Source organism: Mirounga leonina, unplaced genomic scaffold, assembly GCF_011800145.1.
Source record: "Mirounga leonina isolate KUSES-001 unplaced genomic scaffold, KU_Mleo_1.0 Mir_174, whole genome shotgun sequence".
Classification (NCBI taxonomy): domain Eukaryota; kingdom Metazoa; phylum Chordata; class Mammalia; order Carnivora; family Phocidae; genus Mirounga; species Mirounga leonina.
Genome location: NW_023270451.1, coordinates 60,826,601 through 60,834,685, shown reverse-complemented (window position 1 = coordinate 60,834,685; position 8,085 = coordinate 60,826,601).

Below are 8,085 nucleotides of genomic sequence, written 5' to 3'. Positions count from 1 at the left end.
ACGGCGGCGGCGGCGCGGCGGGGCCGGGGCCGGGGCCGGGGCCGGGGCCCGGGCCGGCTCGGGCAATCGCGGGAGCGCAGAGGCAGGAGGCGCTCGGCAGCGCGGGGGCGCAGGAGGGCGGCGGGCTGCTTCCCAGCCAGTGGGTGGTCCCGCATCTCCCCCGGCTCCCCGCGCCGCTCTGCTCGTGCGATCAATAAATAAGGAGAAAATAAATAAATAACCGCGCGCACGCCCCACCACGCAGGTTATGAAAGGCGTCTCCTGCCTTTCCCTCGGCTTGACCTTTCTCCGCCCCCGCCCCCTCGGGCTCCTCTCGCTCCACCCCAGCCACCCACCAGCCCCGGCGCAAAATGTCACCGAGGGGGAGCATCCAGGTGGATCTGCCGGGGAGGAGAGCAGCCTGGATGAACAAAGGGAAGCTTCACGCGCTCGGCTGCGGTGGTTTGGTGGAGCAGAGGAGGAAGGGGACCGGTGCCTTGCTTCTGCCTCCCTGGGACCCGGTTCGAGGCGAGCGTGGGAAAAAAAGGGAAAAGAGAGAGAGAAGCTGGGAAGGAGGGCGAGCGGAGCGGAACGCGCAGGAATTGGTTGTCTTCTGGGGGCTACCGGCTAGCAAGACCTGCAGAGCCCCGCGGCGGAATTTTTAAGTGCTTTTCCCTCTTTCTCTTTCTATTTGTTCAAACCAGATGTGGAACGTTGCAGGAGCTAATATGTCATCTATCCAACTTGCCGAAAAGTCAGACAGTCCTCTCGGACTAGGTCTTGCCACAACTCCTTTTCTCGTCCTTTAAGAATGACAGGAAGGATTTAGAACCCTTTTCTAAATGTCAGCGTCAAGGGGCGTGAGTCTCTGTGAGTGTGCGTCCCCTTCCTTCTCTCTGCGTATCTCTGCACATCTCTAAAATGGTTAAAGTAGTTTTATAAAGGTGTCCATGTGAGGGGTAAGTGATGGGGTGAGAGACTAGGAAATTGTCGCGGCTAACCGTTTTGTTTTTCGTGTACCCCCCCCCCCCCCCCCCCGTCATTAGGAATCTTCCTTAAAACCAAACATATACCACTTATAACCACTAGATGGCGTGAATGGAGAGAAGTTAAATTTACACCTACGGTTTGGATGCTTTGGAAAGGTGAAGGATCAAAATGAAGTGAAGATCCCAAAAAAGATCAGATCACATAAACATCCTCAATCCCCCACTCTCCATCCACCTTTTTAGTATTTATGTGAGATACACTACCCAGGCTTGAGTCTGCATTTCCATGGCTATGGGAGGAGATGTGGAGAGTTTCCTGTTGAAATGCCTTTGAAAATTAAATTTAGATTACGGAATAATAGTGATGATAAAAGTCTTTAGAAATAGTGAGACTTCATCTATATTGATTAAGGGGGGAAGTCTAGTTTTTACCTAAAAGTTACCTTTTCAAGGCTTACTTTGTTCTTAGTTTGAAAAGTAAGTCGACTGTGATGTATAGTCTTGAATTGACTTTAAAGCCCTAGAGATCTTAGGCAGGATGTGTTAACCTTAAAAATCTGAAATGGAATACCTCAACAAAAGGATACTAACAAAAAACAGAGTATACAGAAACTCACCAGAGAAGGAGAAAAACAAACTTCCTAATGTGCAGGATTTTTTGTAGAGATGGAAAGATATTTTTTATTTACTTATTTACTGGTGTAGAGGTTTAGGGAATCCCATGTTAGTAGTTAATGAAGTCAGAGCTAATGCACCATGAAAGTTTGGAAACAGAACTGAAAACACCTTATGTTTATCTGTTTGGGTGAGTTGTGGTGAAAGATGCTTGTTAACAAATCTATATAGCCTGCATACACGAAAAAAAATGTTAATTGAAAAATAAAGAGGAGACTACTTAACAATTACTGTAAGAAAATTAACCCCTTCCTAATCCAGAAAATAAGGTGCAAGCATGAGAGGTGTCTCCAGAGAATGGAAAGCCATGAATATTCAGTCGATGCCAAACGGGCATGACCTCCCATAAACACCAGGCAGGCGACCTAAATAGAGCCTTTAAAAATTCCCTGCAGGAAACTGAACACTTAGAAATATAAACATAGATGTTTAACACTACAAAAACCCTTAAATAAGCAAGAATAGAAAATCCACAATTTTTAAGAAGACTTTGAGATCTGTTCTCCCCCACTCTCCACAAGCTTCTTGATACAACAGAAAGAATGTGGGCTTAGAAGCTGAACCCATCTAGATTCAATTTCTAGCCCAAGAAATTACTCATAGACTTTGTTTCATCTGGCAAATTACTTTTGTTCAGAAGTTGCAGATAATAAAACTTAACTTTTTAAGCCTATTGTGAGGTTTAAACAGAATAATACTTCTGAACACCAGTGAGAACTTGATACACACAAATGGTACTCAATATCAATTCCTTTTTATTTTAATGCCTAATGGAAATGCAGATTATTTTATCCACCCTGTATTTGAAATTCCCACAGGTATTGCTATGTTTACTCTTTCATCTGAGTTCAAAAGTTCCCTTGTTGTGATATACCAGTGACCCTGATATTTCAACTATTCATTCATGCATTGAAATGCTATATGAAGAGTATGTATACAAAACCAGCAGAACATTCTCTCACTCTCTATGTTTCTCTTGCCCAGGGATTCCTGTTCTTCCCTCTTGTATTCTCATTTTATATACTCTGCTTGGTTGATGGAAAATAAACTCAGCAAGATCAAAACTGAAGTCATCACCTCTCCTCCTCATCTACTCAGTTTTCTCTCCTGATGAATAAAGCCCAAGGTAGAAACCTCATGGTCATTCACAGACCATGTCCTGTTCTTCACCACCTCCCTGAATGCACTCCCAAACACACACACTCATCCAGTGATCCAGTAAGCTTGTATATTCTACCCTCATTATCCATCTATCCTTACACTGCACCTACAGTGATATTTTAAAAACTATTTTGAGATAATTATAGATTCACATGCAATTGTGAGAAATAAGAGATCCTTTACACCAATCACCTAGTTTCCCCCAAAGTTAACATTTTGCATATTACAGTACAATATCACAACCAGGAAACTGACATTGATGCAATCCACTGAATTATTCAGATTTTACCAGTTTTACATACACTAATTTTTGCATGTTTATACTTCATTCTAATTTTCTCACATGTGTATATTTATGTGACCACCATCACAGTACACATATAAAAGATTTCCATCATGAGGATCCCTTTTTATAGTTGTTAACTGTCTCCCTCCCTCCTCCCTTCCCTATCCCTTGTCAACCACTAATCTGTTCTCCTGTATAGTTTATCAATTCATAAATATTACAATTTTTTAAAGATTTTATTTATTCATTTGACAGAGATAGATAACACAAGCGAGAGAGGGAACACAAGCAGGGGGAGTGGGAGCGGGAGAAGCAGGCTTCCCGCAGAGCTGGGAGCCCTATGCGGGGCTCGATTCCAGGATCCTGGGATCATGACCTGAGCCGAAGGCAGATGCTTAACGACTGAGCCACCCAGGTGCCCCAATTCATAAATATTATATAGAAGGAATCATGCAATATAAACTTTCCAGATTGTCTTATTTTACTCAGTAGAATTAGTTGAGATCTATCCACTTGTTGAATGTATCAACAGTTCATTTCTTTTTATTGCTGACTAATACCACACTTTAATTAAGCATTCACCCACTGAAGGACATTTGGAGAGGTTCCAGTTTGGGGCTTTTATGAATAAAGCTGCTATGAATGAACATTCATGTAAGGTTACTGTGTGAACATAAATTTTCATTTCTTTGAGATAAAGACCCAGGAACACAACTGCTGAGTTGTATGACAAGTGTATGTGTAGTTTTGAGTGGCTGCAATAATCTTTTCCAGAGTGGCTGCACGTCCCACCAGTAAACTACAAGTTATCTGGTTTCTCAGCATCCTTGCCAACATTTGGCATTATCACTCTTCTTTGTTTTTGTCTTTCTGATAGTGTGTTATGACATCTCACTGTGGTTTTAATTTGCATTTACCTAATGGCTAATTTTGTTGAACATATCTTTATGCACATATTTACTGTCTGTATATTCTTCAGCAAAGTGCATGTTCCTGTCTGCTCATTTTTTAATTGAATTGTTTGCTTTTTTACTGTTGACTTTTGAGAGCTCTTTATGTATTCTAAATAATGGTCCTTTGCCAGATATGTCCCTTGCAAATATTGTTCCCAAGTGTGTAGCTTGTCTTTTCATCCTCCTCACAGGATTTTTTGCAAAGCAAAAGTTTTTAATTCTGATGAGGTCCAAATTGTCAATTCTTCCTTTTATGGAACATGGTGTTGGTGTCAAATCTAACAACTCTGCCTAGCCCTTTGTCCCAAAGATTTTGCCTGTTTTTTTTCCTAAATATTTTATAATTTTACATGTTAAATATAAGTCTATGATCTATTTTGAGTTAATTTTTGTATAAGGTATGAGGTTTAGGTCAAGGTCCATTTTATTTTTTTGGCCTATGGATATCCAGTTGCTTCAGGACCATTTGTTGAAAATCCTATCCCTCCTAAATTGAATTGCCTTTGCACCCTTGTCAAAAATTAGTTTGGTATATTTTGGCAGCTTATTTTTAGGTTCTTTATTTTCTGTTCCAGTGATATTGTCTATCTCCTCACTAAAACCATGCCTTCTTGATTACTGATGCTGTCTAGTAATACTTAACATCAACTACAATTTTTCCTTCCACTTTATTATTCTTTTTCAAAACTGATTAAGTTTTTGTAAGTCCTTGCCTTTGCATATACATTGTATTTTATTTATTTATTTATTCTTAAGTAGGCTCCACGCCCAGTGTGGAGCCCAACATGGGGCTTGAATTCGCAATCCTGAGATCAAGACCAGAGCTGAGATCAAGAGTTGGATGCTCAACCCACTAAGCCACCCAAGGGCCCCTCTCTATATGCATTTTAGAATAAACATATTCATGTCTATAAAAATCTTGCTGGGGTTTAAATAAATATTGCATTACACCTATAAATTAATTTGGGGGAATAGACATGTATACTTTGCTGAGTCTTTCAATCCATGATCACTGTATGTCTCTCCATTTATTTAGCTCTTTTTTTTTTTTAAATCTTTCATCAGCATTTTGCAATTTTCAGGATACAAATCCCATACATATTTTATTAGGTATATACTATTTCATTTTTTGAGAAATTATATAGTATTGCTTGTTTTTTAAAAACTTGGTTTCCATATGTTCATTGTTAGTATACAGAAATACAGTTGGGTTTTGTGTATTGATCATGTACCTGCAATTTTGTTGAACCTCCTTATTAGTTCTTGGGTTTTCTATGTAGACAATCATGTCAGCTTTATTTCTTCTTTTGCAATCTGTATGCCTTTTATTTACAGTGTGTTTTTAAAAAATGTAATTATAATCATATCACTACCCCTTTTGATAGTCTTACCCCTTTTTCAGAAATCACTCCTCAGCAGAGAATATAGAACCCTTCAGGATCTCAATTTCTTCTACCCTTTAAGCCTCATCTCATGCTGTCTTAATATTAGCTTACTTCACTGTCCTGTTCAACTATTTTTAGTTTGCAGAAGTTCGTGTTTTATCTTGATTTCGGGGTCTTGGTTCACACATCTCTTTCTCATAGCTCTCAAGTACTCAGCTGGAGTCACAGTCTCTAGGAACCACTGCCTAACCTCTTCTAAATTATTTCCATTTCATGTGCTCCATTAGAGACTATAATAGCTTAGAAGAGATGTGTGTGTCTCCTTTTTCTTAGCCAATAGACTATAACCTCTTTGAGAGAAGGCAATGGTCTTTTATCTCTGTATCCTCAGGATCTGCCATTGTACTTGGCACATAGTAGAAATAAAGCAAATATTTGTTAAAGGACTGGATGCTCTTATTAGATAGTCAATATTCACTTTTTCCCCGTTATAGATTACTATTGTTACTCTCCAAAAGATTCACAGAGTATCAAGCTGATTTTTCTACCAAGATGTACAATGGAAAATAAATTACCTTAACAATGAGACAAATGATCCACATTTGTATTCCTGTGTAAAAAGTGCTTTCTTGATATACTCACTATAGTTGGTTCTCAAAAAGGTCTTGTGATGTGTTATTCTTATGTTTATTTTAACCAAAAGGAAACAAAGCTCAAGAAGATTAAATGATTTTCCAAGATTATATCATATAACTGAGTGGCAGAAGCTGACTCATTCCCATGCCTTCTGACTCTAAATCACATATACTTTGAGGTCTATAAACACACTAATGTCTGCAATAGCAAAGTCTCTTTGTCAATTTGTTGTTGTTTTTCATACTGGTGATGAATCTGCAGACAGGTGCATCCTATGTTATTCCTCCCCATGGCACGTCTCTAAGAGATCTCTGTCTAGGGCAGGAAATCAGTCTGTGGTCATGGAGAAGGGGAGTACTGCATCTGTTCTTTCCATATTTTAACCAATTACGCTAACTGCCCAGAGTGATAAACAAATTTTAGTATCTCAATTATATATTTGACATAAGACAGTTTTAGTATTTCTGACTACATTCTTAGCACCTCTTCCAAGACAACTCTAAGAATCTGTATTAGGTTATTTTATTTTATCTTATTTTTACCTATTTTTAAAATTTAGGTATAATTGACATAAAACACTGCATTCATTTAGGTGTATAGAATAATGATTTGATATATGTATATATTGCTAAATGATTACTATAATAAATTTAGTTAAAACCCATCACCACACATATCACATTTTTTTCTTGTGATAAGAATTTTAATATCCACTTTCTTAATAATACTGAATTGTATATTTGAAAGATGCTAACTACAGTCATCATACTGTGCATTACATCCCAGTAATTTGTATATCTTATAACTGGAAGTTCGTATCTTTTGAACACTTTCACCTATTTCCTAATAACCCTGTATTAGGTTTTTTAAAACATAGTACCATCTTTATTAAAGAAACAAAATCCTACATTAAGAAAGAATTCAATCAACTTGTAAAATGAACAAAACCTTTAGCCAGGAATTAAAATGATATGCATTAAATCTTGATTAAGTTCTAGCAATTTTTTGAAAAAAATATTTGTTTATACTGTTAAATATCAAGAAAAAAAATCAACATTTTTACCCTAAAATATCTGATCACAAATTGTAAACAGAGAAATATATAGTTTATTTTTATTCACTTTCTGGGTTTCATATGATTTTGTGTTTGGCAAATGTACTTTATCCAAAGGTAATTTTGGCTTGGCTTGGATCCTGTTCATCAGAAGCAGTACACAAGCTGTCTTATTTTTAAATTTATTTTGTTCCCTAGGAAAATAAAAATAAAATCTGACATACTAGTAAGGTATGGAGGACATGAGAAAGTCACAGCATAGGTAAGGCTAGTTAAATGCTTAAAACATACTTGAGATTTCAAATACCTTCCCGTATCCCTGGAATATGGTCATCAGGGAAAGGCAATGACCCCGTGTCTTTTTTTGGACTACTATTAAAAATATAGGTTGGCAACCTACTCTTAACTTCTTTTTTAACTTCTTTTTTCCCATTTATTAATGCTGCAAAGTCCTTTTCAAAGTCCTCTTCAAAGGATTTCCCCCCTTTTAAGTTTCAGACCTTGAACATCTCCTATTAAAAATAACCCATTTTCAGGGACTTTATTCCTCATATACAGAACATCTTAAATATATTTTATATAATGAAATGGACTTGACATTCCAGGTTCCCACAGTGCTGCTCTGGGACCCTGTCACATTCTATGTGTTTGGAACTCTGTCAGCTAACACATTTTGTAAATAGATATATAAAATCTAACCAACATGTTACAGCTTCAAGTCGGCCTCATGGGATGGCTGTCATCATGAAGAAGCATAGTGGTTGTTTTTAATATAAAGAATATATTTTTGTTCTTAAAATTTTCATGAAATTACAGATGGTGATGCACATGTTGTTCCTATGATCAAGGAAGGCAGGGGACAAATTAGAGGGGAAAAACCAGTTTTTAACACATTGTTATTATCAATCACTTACAATGTGCAAAAGCACCGCATTGCCCATTAGCAATGACCCAAGCTATTCAAGAT